The sequence below is a fragment of the Lathyrus oleraceus genome, chromosome 1, assembly GCF_024323335.1.
Source record: "Lathyrus oleraceus cultivar Zhongwan6 chromosome 1, CAAS_Psat_ZW6_1.0, whole genome shotgun sequence".
In the NCBI taxonomy this organism is placed as follows: Eukaryota; Viridiplantae; Streptophyta; class Magnoliopsida; order Fabales; family Fabaceae; genus Lathyrus; species Lathyrus oleraceus.
The window spans coordinates 429,135,773-429,156,943 of NC_066579.1; positions in this window are offsets into that span (position 1 = coordinate 429,135,773).

Below are 21,171 nucleotides of genomic sequence, written 5' to 3' on the forward strand. Positions count from 1 at the left end.
TGTATCATCAACATTCAGAATAGGACTCCTGTAACAGTGAAATACCTGATATAATAAAAGGGAAATTCGGGCCCTTTTGGGATCCGACCCGAAAACTACAAAAACCGGCAAAAATTAACTATTTTAATTAAGTATGAAACTTCAACGAATTATTCGACCCTTCTTCATTCCGAATCTTCTTTTGACTTTAATATGAAACTTGTATTTCTTTCTCTTAGCTTTCCAACGCATATTAGAATGCACCAGTCCGACTCCTATATCTCAAGGTATGATCTGCATAGTAACAAGGTATCAAATAACTATTTATGCTGAAAATAAAGTACGAAAATAAAATAAAGCCAAAAATAAACTTAAATATAAAAACACACTAAAATAGTAAAAATAATAGAATACACTATAGAGTTGCCTAAGTAGAATAGTAGAAGAATGTGCATCAAAATGCACTGATCAAATTCCCCCACACTTGAACTTTTGCACTCCGAGCAAAATTATAAATTCAAAACTCAAAACAGAAAAAACAAGAACAAACAAAACATGCAACTCTCAAGTGTTTAGGTTAACTATTTACACTCAAAGCACAACATGAAAGTTAGTACTACCATAAACTTGAAAAGACTCTAACATCCACAATTGAAATACATGCACATAATGATTTAAAGGACTTTTATTTGGTTGTAACGTGACCAAAGTAAGGGTGAGATAAATCCTAAGGGGGTACTAGGCTAAAATTCAAAGAGACAAAAGAGACTTGAAAGAAACTGCGGGAGTTGAATTTACAAAAGATTTCATTCACTTCAACAACTCTATATCAACTATTTTCTCTTTTTATTCCTTTTTTTTCTTTTTCAGAAGGAGTATGTATTGACATCCTTCTATTTTTTTCATTCATTTTTTTGCTTTTTCTATTTTCTATTTTTATTTTTATTTTCCTTTTCTTCCAACTTCTGACATATTTCAAACATTATTATTCAACCCCACACAACTCCAAACAAGACTCTTTCAACCCTTTGAATAGGGTGATAACATTGTTTTTCACTTCTCGGTTTGTAATGAGTTTTAAATAAAAAAGGATAATAGGCTCAAGGGGGTTTCAAATAAGTGATGATATTATTTTAGGGTTGACTTTTTGGATAACTGGCTAAAAAAACAAACAAACAAAAAATTGCCTTTATCATATCAGTGTGTATAAGTAAACAAAAAGTTTCAACAAGAGTCAATTCAAGTTCTAGAGACTAACAGACATGAGTGAAATCATACAAGAAAGAAATAGATGGATTTTTGAATGTTATCCATTAAAAGACTCAAAATCTCACAAGGTTAATTGATCTACCACAAATGGTGTACAATTTAGAATTTAGTCCTACCTATCATACTAAAAATACACAACAATTTTTTCACATCACACCACAAGACTTTAGTCAAGAGAACTAAGAAAAATACTCATAATTTTAACTCAAAAATCAAAGAAAAAAGCATGCATTTTTTATTTATTTAAGAAAGAAAACAAAAACAAAAATAGAGAAAAACTGAAAACAAAACAAACAAAACAAAACAAATAAATGGTTCCCTCCCCCACACTTAAAACATACATTATCCACAATGAAAGAACATAAATATAAAATAAGAGTGAGAGAAAGGAAAGAACACACCCGAAGAGTCAAGGCGGATAAATGATTGCATAAGCAGCCTTTCCCAAAGAGAGCTCTTCTACGGTCTCTTCCTCCAAAGTCGGGTTCTCATGTAGTAGCTTTGAGTAGTGTCCATTGAACTTGAAATTTTTATTAGTGCATTTGCCTTGTATTCTAGGATCAAAGAAGGATCTTTGATAAGTAAAAGTGTTGAATGAGTACGTGAAAGTGATCTCCTTTTTCACAACATTAAGAGTCAAAGGATTACGGGGTTGCCTCACTACTTTTGTTTCATCTTTAAGTGAGATCTTATGCATACATATGGATGGGCTAATATCACGAGTGTCCGCAAGGTCCATCCAATTCCCTTCTTATGTTTCTGCTTAAGTTGAAGCTTTGATGAATAATATGAATCCTCAAGAAGTGGTTTAGGCTCTAAAGAAGGTGATTGTTCAATGGATGGTATGTTTGGGGCAGCCGGGATGTCAAAAGCTTCATCTACATAAATAACTTAATTTATACTATCACCCTGCAAGGCATCATCAATCTCAGCACAAAAGTACAAAGGTTAGTGTTAGTACAATCATCACATGAGTAAATATCATCAAACCCAGATAAAGTTGGAAAATCAGCTGAAAACAAATCAGAATAAGCTTCATCAACAATTATAGAAAGCAACTCTATTTGAAAAAACAAAATTCTCTTCCAAGGGATGTTTCATAGCATCAAAACTATTGAATTTCGCGACAATATCACCAAATTCCATGGACATGGTTCCATCCTCAACATCAACTTTTGTTTTAGCTGTTTGCATGAACGGTTTGCCTAAATGTAAAAGTCTGCAGGAAAAATCAAGTCATTAACTAGAACAAGCACATCTTCCACTACTCCGGCGGGGAGGGCATTGCTTCTGTTCGCCAGTTGAATGATTAAACTTGTATGCTGCAAAGGACCAAGATCAAGATTATTATACACAAAAGTAAGCATAACATTAATGCCCGCTCCTAAATCAAGCATGCAATTTTCGAATTTAATATCCCCAATGGTACAAGGAATAAAAAAAGTTCCTGGATCATTGCACTTTTGTGGCATGTCCTGAGTGAGGGTTGAACTGGTAAGTGAAGTGTTAGGCTGAATAAGTGCTCAAACGTTTCGTCCCAAATTCATTCTCACATTTTCGGTAAGCCTCCTCTTGTGTGTGCACAAATCCTTCAGAAATTTTGCATATTTTGGGACCTGCTTAATCACATTAAGTAGTGGAATATTCATTTCCACCTTTCTGAATACATCGAAAATCTCTCTCTCTCTCTCTCTCTCTCTCTCTCTCTTTTTTCTTCCTCATCAATTTTCTTATTTTTCATAACTCTTTGTGGGAAAGGGATTGGTGGTACATACTCTGTTTCAGCCTCAACAACAATAGAAGGTTCAGATGTTGCACTAACCATTTTTTTTATTTTTTTCTAGGGCTGGTTCCGCAAATTTTCCGAATCTCAAGGAAATTTCACTCACATTGGGGCCTTTTCGGATTCACTACTGTTTGGACAGATAGGTGATTCGATCTTTGAGCTTGTTGCATAGCATTCATTGAAGTGGCAAGCTGTCCAATTTATGTTTACAAAGTCTGAATACTAGAATCTGTTCGTTGTTGAAACTGAAGATTATTTATAGCCATTTGCTTGACAAGATCCTCAAGTGAAGGTCCTGAGGGTGTAAAGGTGGTTACTTGGGGAAGGTTCTGCGGTGGTGGTGGCAGGGGTAGCATCAACTTTTTCACTAAAGAGGTAAGTTCATCAATTCTGGTTTCTAGAGCTTTGTTGGAAGAAGAAACCTGAATCTCATTCACACCTTTTGCTTGGACCACATAATTATCCCTTATTGTGAACTAATGGGAGTCAAGTGACATGTTCTCAATCAAGGATTTGGAAGAAGCTGAAGTCTTATCAACAAGTGACCCACCACTAGCAGCACCTAAAATGTTTCTTTCCATTGGTAAAAATCCCTCATAAAAGTGTTGTATTAGAAATTGTTAAGAAATCTGGTGGTGAGGATAACTTGACACTAACTGCTTGAATCTCTCCCAATATTCGGCCAATGATTCCATGTCAACTTGTCTAATACCACATATTTCTTTTCTGATTGAAGAAGCTCTTGAAGCAGGGAAAAATCTTTCTAAGAAGATTTTCTTCATATTATTCCAACTTGTAATAGAATTTGGCTCAAGATAATATAACCAATCTTTTGTAGAATCTTGTAGTGAGAATGGAAATGCTCTAAGCTTGACATGATCTTCGGTAATTCCTTAAGGCCTAAATGGTGTTGAACACACAACCTGAAATTCTTTTAGATGCCTATGTGGATCCTCACCTGCAAGACCATTAAACCTTGGCAACAAGTGTATTAAATCAGATTTCAATTCGAAAGGTACAACAGCAACAGGATATTCAATACACAAAGCATTATAATTAACATCAGGGACAACAAGTTCTCTCAGAGTTCTTTGGTCAGCCATGTTAAACTCAATAGAAAAGAAAAAAAATCAACAAACAATGAGAAAACACATAACTAATTCAGCAATGCAACAACAAATAGGAAAATACTGACAATGTCCCTATTAAGCAAAAATAATTGAAATACGGAAAAAATGATTAAAAGAAAAGAAAAAAAACAAAAACATGAAAATTAATCTAATAAATTCAATTATGAATTTTTAGATTTTTCTCGGAATTTTCTGAAACTACAAAAACAAAATAAAATCATAAAAAATAGAAAAATAAGGAATTTAGGTTTTTTAATGCGACACCCACTATTTAGTTTCTAAATAGAGAATTTTGATCCATGATTTTTTTCTAATGAATCGACAAAGAATCAGAATAATTTGAGACGATTTTCTTAAAAATATTTTTTTATGCTAAAACGTGAAAAGGTCAGAACGTTAGGGCAAGTACGCTGAAACACAACACTTATGACTATAATAATTGATAAAATCTACAAGAGTCCTTGACAACGACACCAATTTGATCTGCTGTCGCACACGGGTCAAAAACGAGTAATTAAGAACGGTAGTCTAGGGAAGCGACACTCGAGTATCGTATCGCAAGGACTCTTGATAAATTAACCAAATAAGAAAATGAAATAGGGGTTTTTGATTCGATTAAGAATAAGTGATTATAAAATGTGATTATAAAAAGTGATTATGAAATAACCTGATCTACTCGTTCGGTTTCCTAACTTATCATTGGTTAATATGATTTTCATGCCCTAAGCTCATTCTACTCCCTTTTCAATTAAAGTAACAATAACAAGCGCATTGATACTAATATATGATACGTGTTCCTAATTTATGCATTAAGCAAACAAATTCCGAATTAAGCAAACGAGTTAAGCACACATGAATTAAGCAAACACAATTATGAAACATATATCAATCGAAAATAATCAACATATATTCTATAGAACGTGAATAAAGCATACAAGATATAGAACAAAATTTTGAAAGGGAAAAGACATTTGATTGAAAATTAAGAAACCTCAAAGTATCGGCGGAAACCGATTATAGCAGATCAACCTTGTCAATTTTAGTTCTCCATGAATCGTCTAAGCAATATTCTATCATCAAAATTCAAAATAGGATTCCTGTAGCAGTGAAAGACCTAATATAATAAAAGGGAAATTCGGGCCCTTATGGGATCCGACCCGAAAATTACAAAAACCGACAAAAATTAACTATTTTAATTAAGTCTGGAACTTCAACGAATTATTCGACCCTTCTTAATTCTGAATCTGCTTTTGACTTCAACATGAAACTTGTAGTTATTCCTCTTAGTGTTCCAACGCATATTAGAATGCGTCAATCCAACTCCTATATCTCAAGTTATCATCTGCATAGTAACAAGGCATCAATTAAACTGTTAATACTGAAAATAAAGTACGAAAATAAAATAAAGTAAAAAATAAACCTAAATATAAAAAACACACTAAAATAGTAAAAATAATAGAATAAATTATAGAGTTGTCTAAGTAGAATAGTAGAAGAATGTGCATCAAAATGCACTGATCAAAACATTTTCTCCTATTTCAAAGAAGGACTCTTTGAGAATTGTTTTGGCTTTGGTGGCTCATTATGACTTTGAGCTTCACCAAATGGATGTGAAGACCGCCTTTCTAAATGGTAACTTAGAAGAAGAGGTATATATGGCTCAACCTGAAGGGTTTGTTACTACGGGAAAATAAAGTTTAGTGTGTAAATTAAAGAAGTCAATAAATGGACTAAAGCAAACTTCCAGACAATGGTATCTTAAATTTAACGATATTTTTTTGTCATATGGTTTTGTAGAGAACACCGTAGATTAGTGTATCTATATGAAGGTCAGTGGGAGCAAATTCATAATTTTAGTCTTATATGTTGATGATATTTTTCTTGCTGTCAATGATTTTGCTTTGTTACATCATGTAAAGAAGTTTCTCTCCAATAAATTTGAAATGAAGGATATGGGTGAGGCATCATATGTGATAGGAATATAAATATTCCGCAATAGATCACAAGGAATGTTGGGACTGTCTCAGAAAGGCTATATATATAAAATATTAGAGAGATTCAGAATGGATAAATGCTATAATGGGTAGTTCCTATTCAGAAAGGGGACAAGTTTAGTCAAATGCAATGTCCTAAAAATGAATTAGAACGAAAAGAAATGAAATTTATTCCCCATGCATCCGTTATTGGGAGCTAGATGTATGCCCACACACGTACTCAGTCGGATATCAATTGTGTCGTTGTATATTGGGTCGATATCAAAGTAATTCTGGAATAGATCACTGGAAAACTGCAAAGAAAGTTGTTAGGTACTTACAAGGTACCAAAGATTACAGGTTCACATATAGAAGATCATATCAACTTGAAGTAGTTGGCTACTCATATTCAATTGCGGGATGTGTGGACTCAAGAAAATCCACATTTGGATATGTTTTTATTCTAGTTGGAGGAACAATATCATGGAAGAGTGGAAAACAACCATCATTGCTACTTCTATTATGGAGGCATAATTTGTAGTGTGCTTTAAGGACAAACTTCAATCATTATGGTTGCAGAACTTCATCTTAGGGTTTGGTATTGTCGATAGTATAACTAGGTCGCTAAGGATTTATTGTGATAATTTTGCAGTTGTCTTCTTCTCTAAGAATGATAAATATTCCAAAGGTTCTAAACACATGGAATTGAAGTACTTGTTAGTGAAAGAAGAAGTGCAGAAACGAAAAATATCATTTGAACATATTGGTACAAATTTAATGATAATGGATATGTTGACTAAAGGTTTACCGCCCAAGATATTTGTTGCCCATGTAGAAAGGATGAGCGTCATGTAAAAGTTCTTGTTAAGATATATATATATATATATATATATATATATATATATATATATATATATATATATATATATATTGTATCCCTTAAAGTTATTTGAATTGGATTGATTCGTGATACATGGAAGGAATCAAATTGATGAATAATTTGTGACCGTCATTATCCGATCATTTAAATTCCTTAAAGATAATGACTTGGTGCTTTTAATGAATGATGCACAATTATGGTATAAGATTAAAATATCAAGTTTCCACGTTAGTCAAGTGGGAGATTGTTAGATTAATTTATTAATCCAATAAATATGACTCATGTAATTAAAATTTTGGTTTAAATGAAAGATACCTTAATGTGATGATTATTTGTGTTGATGGATAATAAAGCCAATGAGATTTTATTTTGAAATTCAAAATTTAAATCCCTCTTCTCTCTCTTCATGGATGCTAGGACATGATTCTTGGGATGAAATGTAATTGTTGGAATAAAATACCTATAAAAAGGCATCTTTAGGCAAGCAACACCAAAATTTCTAATTCCTTCTAATTTTTTCATAAATTCACAAAAAGTATCTTCATCATCAAAGATACACATAAGAAAGAAGGAAGAGAGGAGAGAATAATTTAAAATAAGATCGAGAGTCGGACAAGAATCGACGTCATAAATCGAGATACATTTTTACTGTGTGTGAAAATCATAATATCAAGATCATAAACATAAATTTATCTATCATATCTATGTTAATCTAATGTGGAATTTTAAAAACAAATCAATAAATTATATTATGAGTAATTAAAATTCTTTCTCTAACTTCTGAAAATAAATACTACATTGCGTCACCTTACATTGAAAGATTCCAATCAATATGAAATGTATATTAGTTAGTGTAAATTTTTCTTTATTAGTAGTGACGGACTCTACTCATTCTTTTTTTATAAAGGAAAGTTTGTATGTTTCATTTTTGTTTAAGAAAATATTAGATGTTTAAGTTACTTAAAAACCTAATTAATAGATGTGCATGAAAGACACATAATTTGAATCCACGACATATCATTTTGTTCATATTTAAAGAGTGTATTTCAGCGGATAAATTATTTGAAAACAAAAACTTAAAAGCACCATCATATTGTATGGTTGGATTTGATTTGAATATTACACCTACAATGTTTCCTTATATGTACATTTTTGTGGGGTTTTTTCACCATCTTTTCATGTTAATGAAAGGCAAATATGCCAAGCTTAAACAAGTGATAGCTGTCATGAATTCACCATAAAAGTTGTGCTTCAAAATATGTTTGGTATTTTGTTTGGCCTAGTTTGGTACATGTACCCACGAGCACATTGTAATGTAGCTATGTCGACAATGAAATAAGAGACATGAGAATATATTGTTATAAAATATATGTTTAGATATTTTGAATGAAATATCCTTATGTTGCATGTGTACAATAAGTGACTTATTTACGATAAAAAACTATTAAAATAATATATATATTTTAAAAATTTTAATATAAAATAAATTATTTGAAAAAAAAATACCATCTAATTAATATTAAAGACATCACTTTCAAATTAATACTTTTTTAATTTTTAATTATGCTTGTAAATAATCGGTACTTGATAAAAATAAATTTTGTAATATTTTTTTTTTTCATATATTTTACATGATTTGAAACAGAATTGAATACAATATATATTTTTCTATTTTATTTAATTTTAAATGTAATATTAATTACTTTTTCTAAAATAAAATATTTAATTAATATTAGAGGCATCACTTTCAAATCAATACTTTTTTTATTTTGTACTTGTGAATACATCCATACTTGATAAAATAATTTTTTTATATTATTCTCTTTTTCATATATATTTTTCTTAATTTTTTTGAAATATCTTACTAAATCAATCATTTTGAGACAGATGAGTGTTTGGAAAAATAATAAAATAGAACTGAATACAATATATATTATTTAAAAATTAATTATATACATATTTAAAATATATTTATACATAAAATAATCACATTAATTATGCTATTTTTTTATCAAATAATTTAATAATTGAAATTCATTCTTTAAATGTGAATAAATGAAATCTTAGTAGTTCAAAATTGTATTTTTATATTTAATATATCTATATAATTATTAATTGAACTGATTTAACAAAATTATATATTTCTTTTAATAAAAAAAATACTTAAATTTAAAGAAAGTGTAATAATTAACTTATTGTATAAGAAGTGATGTTGTGTTGGCGAAATTGTCAATATTATTGACATTAATCTCAAATATTTAAATACAATTGTATATAAATTTATCCATTTTTAGGTATGATTCCAACACAAAGTAGTAGCAACCGACCAAATGATTCGAACACAAAGTACTGGCAGAGTAATCTGTCTGTCTCCAATATACACGATCCAAGAGGCAAGGTGAGTAAAAGCTATGCACGAGGGTTGAAAATATGCCTTTCACCTTTTTGCTATTATTGCTTACCAAGTTCATTGAACCTCTTTTATTTGTCAATTTGGAGGGAAATCGAATTAAAAAATGAGAAAAATTATAATTTTTAAAAAGTATTTATATATGGAATGATAAATAAATACTTATTATTAATTATTTAAATTTTAAATATTATTAATTAATTGATTATATTTGAAAAGAAAATGTTTAAATTCTATAAATTTTGAGTAATTTCAAAATTCTTTATAATTTTTTACTTCTCTTATAATAAATGAAAAGTGTGATAACTAATATTTTGAGTTCTCTCTTTGTTTATCAATTCTCTAAAAAAAGTATTTTATAAAGTGTGAAAAGTTTTTATTTTTATTTTCTCTCTACTCGTTTTTTTAAATGTCCTGCATTTTTTCTTTCCACTAAATTTACAAATAAGATTTAAGAATAAAAATGTGAATATCAATTTCAAAAAGAGAGAACAAACAAGAAGACAAAACACAATTTAAAATTTCAAGATCGAAAATTCTAGAATAGAGAAACAAATATCTATACTTTCCTCTAAATTCGTAATTACACTTAAAGAAAAAATATATAAATATTAATATCGAGAGGGAGAACAAACAACATATTATGATGAAAATGAACATTTCATTTATCAGTAAATGGTAATATAGAACAAACAACATATTATGAGAAATCAATACTTAATGAAAATGAACATTTCATTTATCAGTAAACGGTAATATATAGGTAAAATGTGGTAAGAATTTACCTCTTTTCTAAATAAAATATTGTATATAAATGAGTACAAGGGGTACTCAATCCTTATACAAAAAATAACACACTAAACTGATTTACATCGAGGAAGCACGGAAGCAAGATAAAGAACTCGTTAACTAGTCCTTCCTATCAATCCCCGTCAACCCCTTGGATCTAGCACCAAATCATTCTTAAGAGAGAGTTTTAGACAAATAAACAACATCGAGCACCCCAATCACTACGCCAAATAAGGGAAAAGAGGGCGCTTTTTTTGGCCTATAACAGCGCTTTAAAGCGCCCTCTAATCTGGCGTTGGCATAGGTAAAGACAGCGCTTTTTTTCCTAGTGAAAGCGCTCTCTAAAGTGGCTCTTTAAGCCCTTTAAGGGCCACTTTAGAGGGCGTTTTTTAAAGAAAGCGCCCTCTAAAGTGGAAACTTTTAAGGGTTTAGAGGACGCTTTTACTGGAAAGCGCCCTCTAAAGTGGAAACTTTTAAGGGTTTAGAGGGCGCTTTTACTGGAAAGCGCCCTCTAAAGTGGAAATTTAAAGGGTTTAGAGGGCGCTTATTTTGGAAAGCGCCCTCTAAAGTGGGTGGTTATTTAATTTTTTTTTTTTTAAAAGCGCTATATTTATTTATTTATTTTAGACAACCTGTATATTGAAGCAGTACACCCAAAACTGTATAATTTGAAGCCCTTTTTCACACATTGCATTCAACAAACCTTATATACAACAATCCATACATATACAACAATCCACTGATATATAATCGTTTAACTTCTAAAGATTCTAAATATACAACCAATTCATAACTTAAAAAGAAATAAAACTTAGTAGCAAAAGCATCTCTGAGATGTATGTTTTTTTTGCTAGCCGCAGTCTTCTTAGCAACAACCTCTTTTTGTTCAATATCAATAACATGAACCTAAAATATCATAAAATTAGTTAGGTGAAGTATAAGATCAAGAATTAACATTTTCTATGCATAAATATCATATAATTGTGTTTATACCTTTTTTTTTATGCAACTGACTCGATTTGCTGCGTAATCCCCTTATATTTTTGGTCCCTTATCTTTTGAAGATAGAATTGATATTTGTTTAGATGGACATGTTCCATTATCGTAGAGGGATACTTTCAAATATCCAGCATCATCATCTACGCGAATGAGGCTTGACGACAATGGAACATCTCCATCTAAACAAATATCAATTGATACTTTCAAGTATCCCTTTCCCCTTGCACGAATGATTGACTTCATAATAGCCATTTTACCTGTAATAAAGAAAACAATTAAAATCAGATGACAAATATAAAAACAATTAAAATCATAAAAGCCATTTTACCTGTAATAAAGAAAACAATTAAAATCATTTGACCTGTACCTTTTTCACTAAGTTCTCTTTCTTTTCTTGGTTGGAATATGTTCTACATGTCTCTTAACAACACGGACGGTTGGATTGATCCAAATACCCTCATTATGATCATTTCTAATATATGAATCATTTGATATAATATTCTCATCTTGATCATTTCTGGTAAACGATTCAATCTCAACATCAATATCACCTTGATCTCCAGTGTTTTCATCAATTACTTTGTTGGAAAAAAGAACTATAGACCATTTCGTACTTTTCGGATCATTGACATAGAACACTTGTCTAGCTTGAGAGGCTAGAATAAAAGACTCATCTTTGTAACCCACCCTATTAAGATCCACTTGCAAAAATCCTGACTTATCCATTCGAATGCCGTTATTATTTTCAACCCACTTGCAACCAAATATAGGAATCTGAAACTTCTCATAATCAAACACCCAAATGCGCTCGATAACACCAAAATACGACAGATTTGCAAATTTGGGGTTTAAGTCCTTCACACTTGATATGTGCATTGCTTCAGCTACCACAGTGACACCACTATTCTGCATAGTACTTTTATCATCTTGTTCTTTGGTATAAAATGTGTATCCATTAATCGCGTATGCGCTATAAGAAAAAACATGGAAACTTGGACCATATGCTAAGCATCTCAACCTTTCTGTTATTGAAGCGGGATCTGAATAATACTTTGAATAAATATGATCCTTAAACCAAGGTATAAAACATCGATTGTGCTCTCGTACTATCCAATTTTCATTTCTATTGGGATTTAAACCTCGGAGAACATCCTTGTGAATTTCAACATACGGCTCAACCTCATTCTCATTGTGCAGAACATACAAATGCACTTGATCCCGTTCGACCCTTGATACTGCCACGATTTTATTTCCAATTAGATTTTTTCCTTCTTTCTTTTCGACAAGCTGAGACTTGGGGAGTCTGATTGACTGAACATTAGACAAATATTCAGTACAAAACTCAATTGCTTCTTCAACAATGTATCTTTCAACCATACAACCTTCTGGTCGACTTCGGTTCTTCACGTACCCTTTTAATATTTTCATATAACATTCAACAGGGTACATCCATCTCATATAAGTTGGTCCACACAATTGTGTCTCTTTCACAAGATGAACAACTAGATGTACCATTATGTCAAAAAATGATGGAGGAAAAAACATTTCAAGCTCACACAAAGTAATAACGATTTCTTTTTGCAACATTGGTAAGATCGCAGGATCGATCACCTTACTGCAAATTGACTTGAAGAAAGAACACAACTTAGTTATAGAGCTTCTTACTTTTTCTGGAAGAATAGAACGTATACCTATTGGGAGAAAATGTTCTATTATAACATGGCAATCATGGGTCTTTAAACTCTTTAACTTGAGGTCTTTCATAGACACAAGTCTTCTAATATCTGAAGAGTACCCTTCTGGAACTTTAACTTCACTTAGAAACTTACACAATGTTTTTTTCTCCTTTCTAGATAGAGTATAAGCAGCAGGCGGTAGATATGTTCGTTTTCCTTTCTTCAAGGGTCCTAATTCAGTTCTTATTCCCATCGCTATCAAGTCCTTTCTTGCCTTAAGGCCATCCTTAGACTTTCCTTGTATATTGAGTAACGTGCCAATAACACTTTCAAATACATTTTTTTCAATATGCATAACATCAAGAAAATGTCTCACATACAAGGGCTTCCAATACGGCAATTCAAAAAAAACTGACCTCTTCTTCCACCCACTTTTGACAAGTGTGTGGGCAAAAGGCTTGCCAAACTGAGTATCCAAATCTTTCACCTTTTCAAAAATTTGATCACCCGTCAATATAGGTAGAGCTCTGCCTTGTTCTGTCTCTCCATTGAACGCCTTTCTCCATCCACGGTAGTGATGATTTGAATTTAAGAATCTCCGATGACCGAGAAAGACATTCTTCTGACCAAACTCCAAGCGCTTCCAATCTGTTTTATCTTCACAAATAGGACACGCACATTGACCTTTTATGCTATACCCTGATAGATTTCCGTATGCTGGAAAATCATTAATTGTGCCAAACAACATCGCCCTCAAGTTGAAACTTTCTTTCCTATATCCATCATAAACCTCCACACCGGTCTCCCACAAAATCTTTAAATCTTCGATTAAGGGCTTCAAGTACACGTCTATGTCATTCCCTGGTTGTTTAGGTCCAGAAATCAACATAGACAACATCATGTACTTACGCTTCATACATAGCCATGGAGGTAGGTTATAAATCATAATAATCACAGGCCATGTACTGTGTGAGATACTCTGGATACCGTGTGGGTTCATTCCATCAGTAGATAATGCCAAGCGAAGGTTTCTTGATTCTTCTCCAAATTCAGGATAATCATTATCAATTTTCAACCACTGTGGTGAATCTGCCGGATGTCGATACTTTCCATCTATAATTCTTTCATCTGCATGCCAGGTCAAGTGTCTTGAATCGGTTTCACTACGAAACATGCGTCTAAATCTCGGAATAATAGGAAAATACCACAAGACTTTTGCTGGAGACAACTTGTTCTTATATCGCGAGACACCGCATTTAGGACACTCATTTAACGATGCATACTCATTTTGAAACAAAACGCAATCGTTTGGACATGCATGTATCTTATCGTAGCTCATGCCAATAGAGCACAACATCTTTTTGGTCTCATATGTTCGATTGGGAAGAACATTATCCTCAGGAAGCATATCTTTCAAAAGGGCTAATAACTTTGTGAAACTTTTATCCGACCATCCATTGCCCGCCTTTAAGTTGTACAACTTTAATACCGCAGACAATCTTGTGAATTTAGTGCAACCATCATACAAAGGTTTCTCTGCATCACTTACCAACCTCTCAAACATTTCGGGACAATCCTTAAGATCTCCTTCAAGTGCTTCTGCAATCTCTTCAACTCGATCACAATCGTATGTATCTGCGCCACTATAGTTTGAGGCATAGGTCGTACTTGTTGGTGTAAGCCCTAGAGGCCAATACATTTTGGTACTTGTATCGAATAATAAAAGGCATTCTCTTTATTATGGTTGATTAATAAAGTCCCTGGAATAGATAGTCCGTTTAATGTATTAAGTGTGACTTAATCATGAGAACACATTAAACATAAGGACACTATTCCTAAAGTATCCGTAGTCGAGCTTTAGTGTGAAGTGGGATAACATTAAAGCATTAAGACTATTATGTTTGTAGACTGATGATCACATCTCATGGATCATGGATAAAGAGTTATCAAGTCTTAAACATAGGTATGAATATTAGGAGTAATATTTATACCGGATTGACCCGCTATGAGAATACTATATAGAAAGTTATGCAAGGTATCATAAGTTATTCTCATGGTGATAATAGTGTATTCCACTCTTCGACCTGAAACCACTATGGACCCTAGATGTAGAGTCGAGTGCTTTATTGCTGATCCAACGTTGCCCGTAACTGGATAACCATAAAGACAGTTGATGGGTACTCCACAAAGCATGCTGAGGGACATGAGTGTCCTAGATGGAATTTGCCCATCCTGCGTAACAGGATAAATGTCTATGGGCCCAATATTGAACTGGACAAGGATGACACGGTCTATACCTTGTGTTCAATATAGACATAAGGGCAAAAGGGTAATTATACACATAATTATTATCACAGAAAGGTTTTGTCAGATCACATGACATTTTCGTGTCTTGGGTAGCAGTGATGTGTTGCTAGATACCGCTCACTGTTTATTATGTTAAATACGTGATTTAATATAATTGCCAACGTCACGAAAACCTACAGGGTCACACACAAAGGACGGATTGATGAGAGATAGAGTAACTAAGGAATACCGTAAGGTACGGTGCCCTTAAGTGAGTTATAGAGCATCGTAAGGTACGATGTACTTGAGTAGAATATGAAATATGGTAAGGTACCATGAGCTTAAGTGATTTTGGGCATATTATAAGATATGGGCCAAAATACACTTAAGTGGGCTTTTAGCTTGAAGCCCACACAAGTGGTTCTATAAATAGAACCCTTGTGCAGAAGCAAAAATTTGCGGTTGCATTATTTTCGTTTTCTCTCACTCTCTCTCTCTCTCACTCAAAGCCTTCATTCATACCAGCTAGCACTGAGATTGAAGGAATCCGTTCATGTGGACTGAGTAGAGACGTTGTCATCGTTCAACGTTCGTGATCGCTTCGTGGATTTGCATCAAAGGTTTTGATCGTTACAAGAGATCTGCACCAAAGGTTTCAACCGTCACAAGAGGTAAATATTCTATCACTGATCATGACCATTCGTAAGGATCTCTAAAGGAGAAATTTTAATTTCCGCTGCGCTTTGGGTCGCAAATTCTCCTTCAGTGGTATCAGAGCCACTTACGAAACCATGAATCGGATAGCTGTTTAATTTCTGTATTAATATGATTAAAAGACAGAATGAATCGATTAATTAAAAGGGTAATTAAATTTGGCATCATGAGTGTACGAGTTGGATGATTGATGTTGACTATGCTTCGGAATCCGACATTAGTATGGTGAAGCAGCGATACATCGATCGTCCATAGGTTACGCAATTGAGACCGATCAACTTATATATGATATAAGTAATCCTAATGCAAAATACGGTATATGTGATATACTGTTTCTGTTTCGTTCATTCGAACACTAAATGATTGTTTTCCTTTGAGCGATCAATGGTCATTTGCTTCGGAATCCGACATTAGTATGGTGAAGCAATGACTTGTTGATCAATCATACTGAATCAACAATCGAGGTGTGTTTGACGGTCTGAAATTGGCGCATTAGGGTTGGTGACGGCGCAAGGGTTGTGCCGTCGAGGAGTCAAAGAGTTGTGAATTTAGGGCTTTTGGAACACGTCTGTTGACTGTTTCAAAGTTTGTTATTTTGGCTGCGTGAAGCTCGTGTGACGAGCGTGTTGACTGTTTCAAAGTCTGTTATCTTGGCCGCGTGAAGCTCGTATGACGAGCGTAACAAGCGTAACAAGATGGATTCGTGACGAGCGTAACAAGATGCGTAACGGTCGTAACAAGATGCGTGACGGTCGTAACACGCTGCGTGACGCCCGTGACGGTCGTAACAAGGACGTGACGGTCATCACATGCCTTGTGACGGTCGTCACACACACAGAGTGGGGTTTCTGTTTTGACTACGCAAGGGTTGTGTTGATGCAAAACAATGTCCATTTCAAATGAATTGTTCATTAAAATTTTGGGGCAGCGGAACCCCCGGCTAACTCTGCGTAGTGTGATCGGTCGCCGAAATTTAATTTGGTTTTAATTAATTAAAGGAATTAAAATTTAATAATAACAATGTGTTTATTATTATTGCCTTGTGGTGATCAGTTATGGCCTTAGTTGTCCTTTATTTTGTTTTGGGTTTTTAAATACGACCTGCGTGTCGTGCCTCTCCTTTTGATCTCTTAATGTAACTTCTTTTCTCATCTCAATCCCTCGTATGTAAAACGAGTTTCTTCTGGAATGTAATGTTATGAAGAAAGAGAAGAAGACAATGTTATGAAGAAAGAGAAGATTTCAATATCAAAGGAGGACAACCTTGAAGATCAAAGGAGGACAACCTTGAAGATCTTGCTTGGAGAAGCTTAGATCGTTATTAGGTTAGCTTAGGTTCTCTCATTGGCTTGGGAGAACAATTGCGCTAGGGGCCATAACTGTTTCATTTTGTTTGTATGTATGTTGATGCATGTGAATGTATGTTGATGCATGTGAGAGACGATTTATATGATAAACAAGCCGGTGAGATCATAACAATTGCAATTCCCTCAAAATTAAATATTAAGTTTATGCTTTCCAAGTTTTAACACTCATCAAGACTAGTAATGGATAATGTAGGTTTCGCCTACGCGAGGTGCATGATCTATATATTAGTAAGGTGCGATGGGATAATTGTAATATCCAACTATTAAAACAATGGGTCAAACTTAACTAAACAAATTATAATAAGATTATATGTGTTTGCTTTCCAAGTTTTAGCACTCATCAAGACTGGTATCGGATATGTAGGTTTCGCCTACGCGAGGTGCATGTTTTGTATTAGTTAAGGTGCGATGGGATAATTGTAATATCCAACTGCTAAAACGATGAGTCAAACTTGATTATAATTTTCTTATATATGTTTAGAAGCAAGAGTTGGGAATAATCCATATGATGGATTGGAATAAGGAGTTATTCACCCAATTGAAATTTTCGAGAGTTGTATGAGATACAATTGGAAGGAGTTCCTACCTAAATAACCTAGTTTTGTGTAATCCGCCTACGCGGACTTAGAACGAAGTGAAATATGGATCTCGACCCACTAGAAAATCTTCCAACGGGATTTTCCGAATCAAATGATGAGGGTCATTTGTTTTGAGTAAAATAGTGGGAGCATATTTGATTAAAGGCCTAATTAAATATGTCAATGATACTTATATTTTCTTAATCCTTATGTAGATAACCATGACAGCAAACACCTCTAACAACATCTTGAGATCAATCCTTGATAAGGAAAAATTGTCTGGGACAAATTTTCTGGATTGACACCGAAACCTGAGGATTGTCCTCAAACATAATAGAAAGCTGTATGTCTTGGAGACACCTGTTCCTGAAGAGGAACCTCCTAGTTCTGCACCTAAGGCAGAAAGAGATGCTTATAAGAAGCATGTCGATGATGCCAATGAAACTGCTTGTCTCATGCTGGATGTCATGAACTCAGAGTTGCAAAAGCAACATGAGAACATGACAGCGTTCGATATGATCGAACACATGAAGATGCTCTATCAAGAGCAAGCAAGGCATGAGAGGTTTGAAGTTTCAAAAACCCTTTTTCAAGGCAAGTTAGCTGAGGGAGCCCCTATAAGTCCCCATGTGCTCAAGATGATTGGGTATATGGAAAAGCCTGAAAGGGTGGGTTTTCCCCTCGGAAAGGAACTTGCGACTGATTTGGTCTTGCAATCGTTGCCAGATAGTTTCAGTCAATTTGTCCTAAATTTCAATATGATTGATATGGACAAATCTCTTCCTGAACTGCTCGCCATGTTAAGAACTGCCGAGCAGAATCTGAAGTCAAAAGGGAAGTCCATTCTGATGATCGGAAATGGAAAGAGACAGAACAAAAGGCCCACCAAGCAGGGTGATAAAGGGAAAGGCAAGGAAGTTGCCAAATCTAGACCCACTTTTGCTGCTTTGAAGCCTAGTGGAGGCATAACAAAGGCAGGCACCTGCTTCCATTGCGGTAAGACCGGACACTGGAAGAGAAACTGCCCAAAGTACTTGGAAGATGACAAAATCTCCATTCACAGGAAAAGGTGAAAGAGCTGATGATCTTTTGGCCCTCATACATACTGATGTATGTGGACCACTGAACATATCAGCCAGAGGAGGTTTTCAGTACTTCATTTACCGATGATTTCAGTAAATACGGTTATGTGTATCTAATGAAACTCAAATCGGAGTCCTTTGAAAAGTTCAAGGAATTCAAGAATGAAGTACAAAACCAACTAGGTAAGAATATTAAAACTCTTCGATCAGATCGAGGTGGTGAGTATTTAAGCCTAGAGTTTGATGACCATCTGAAAGAGTGTGGGATCCTATCCCAGCTTACTCCTCCTGGAACACCTCAAAGGAATGGTGTATCTGAGAGAAGAAATCGAACCCTGTTAGACATGGTCCGATCCATGATGACTCACGCCGATCTTCCAAACTCCTTTTGGGGACATACACTATTGACAGCAGCTTACACACTTTAACCATGTTCCATCCAAAAGGTTGAGAAGACACCATATGAGGTATGGAGTGGTAAGAAACCACATATGTCTTACATAAAGATTTGGGGTTGCGAGGTTTATGTGAAACGACAAATTTCAACTAAGCTTGAGCCCAAATCTGACAAATGCTTATTTGTGGGGTAACCTAAAGAAACAAGAGGGTATTACTTCTACAATCCTTCTGAGGGCAAAGTGTTTGTCGCTCGAACTGGAGTTTTCCTAGAAAATAATTTTATTTCCAAAGGAACCAGTGGGAGGAAAGTAGAGCTTGAAGAAATTCAAGAATCACAAAGCATCAACACACCTATGGAGGAATTGGAGCAGGAAACACAAGTAGTTGTGTAAGAGCAACCTGCTCAAGTAGAACAAGACCAGCGTAGGTCAGGCAGGATACGTCACCTACCTGAGATATATGGATATCTGATCAAGGTGATGTATTACTCATGGAATCTTTGTTTTGATGAAACAGTAAAACAATATGGATTCATCAAGAACGAAGATGAGCCTTGTGTCTACAAGAAGGTTAGTGGGAGCATGATCGTATTCCTGGTATTATATGTAGATGACATATTACTTATTGGAAACGATATCCCTACCCTGCAACAAGCAAAGTCTTGGGTGGGGAAATGCTTATCTATGAAGGACCTAGGTGAAGCAGCCTATATATTAGGAATCAGAATCTATAGAGATAGATCATAAAATGCTTGGCCTAAGTCAGAGTACATAGACAAGGTGCTGAGACGCTTTAATATGAATGATTCCAATGGTTATGTGTTTTGCTGAAATGGTGGCACTGTGAGTTTGAGAATTTCAAAGCAAGATACAGTTGCTGATTCTACAACCGAGGCCGAGTATATTGCTGCCTCAAATGCAGAAAAGGGAGTTGTTTGGATCAAAAAGTTCATTAGTGAACTTGGCATAGTCCCTAGCATTGTGGATCCCATTGGTCTCTATTATGATAACAATGGTGCTATCGCACAAGCCAAAGAGCCTAGATCTCACCAACGATCCAAACACATACTTAGGCGTTATCATCTCATTCGAGAGATAATAGATAGAGGAGATGTGAAAATATGTAAAGTACCTACACTTGACAATATAGTTGACCCACTGACAAAGCCTCTTGCGCAGCAGAAGCATGATGGCCATACTAGATCAATGGGCATACGGGGTATGCCTGATTGGCTCTAGTGCTAGTGGGAGATTGTTGGTGTAAGCCCTAGAGGCCAATACATTTTGGTACTTGTATCGAATAATAAAAGGCATTCTCTTTATTATGGTTGATTAATAAAGTCCCTGGAATAGATAGTCCGTTTAATGTATTAAGTGTGACTTAATCATGAGAGCACATTAAACATAAGGACACTATTCCTAAAGTATCCGTAGTCGAGCTTTAGTGTGAAGTGGGATAACATTAAAGCATTAAGACTATTATGTTTGTAGACTGATGATCACATCTCATGGATCATGGATAAAGAGTTATCAAGTCTTAAACATAGGTATGAATATTAGGAGTAATATTTATACCGGATTGACCCGCTATGAGAATACTATATAGAAAGTTATGCAAGGTGTCATAAGTTATTCTCATGGTGATAATAGTGTATTCCACTCTTCGACCTGAAACCACTATGGACCCTAGATGTAGAGTCGAATGCTTTATTGCTGATCCAACGTTGCCCGTAACTGGATAACCATAAAGACAGTTGATGGGTACTCCACAAAGCATGCTGAGGGGCATGAGTGTCCTAGATGGAATTTGCCCATCCTGCGTAACAGGATAAATGTCTATGGGCCCAATATTGAA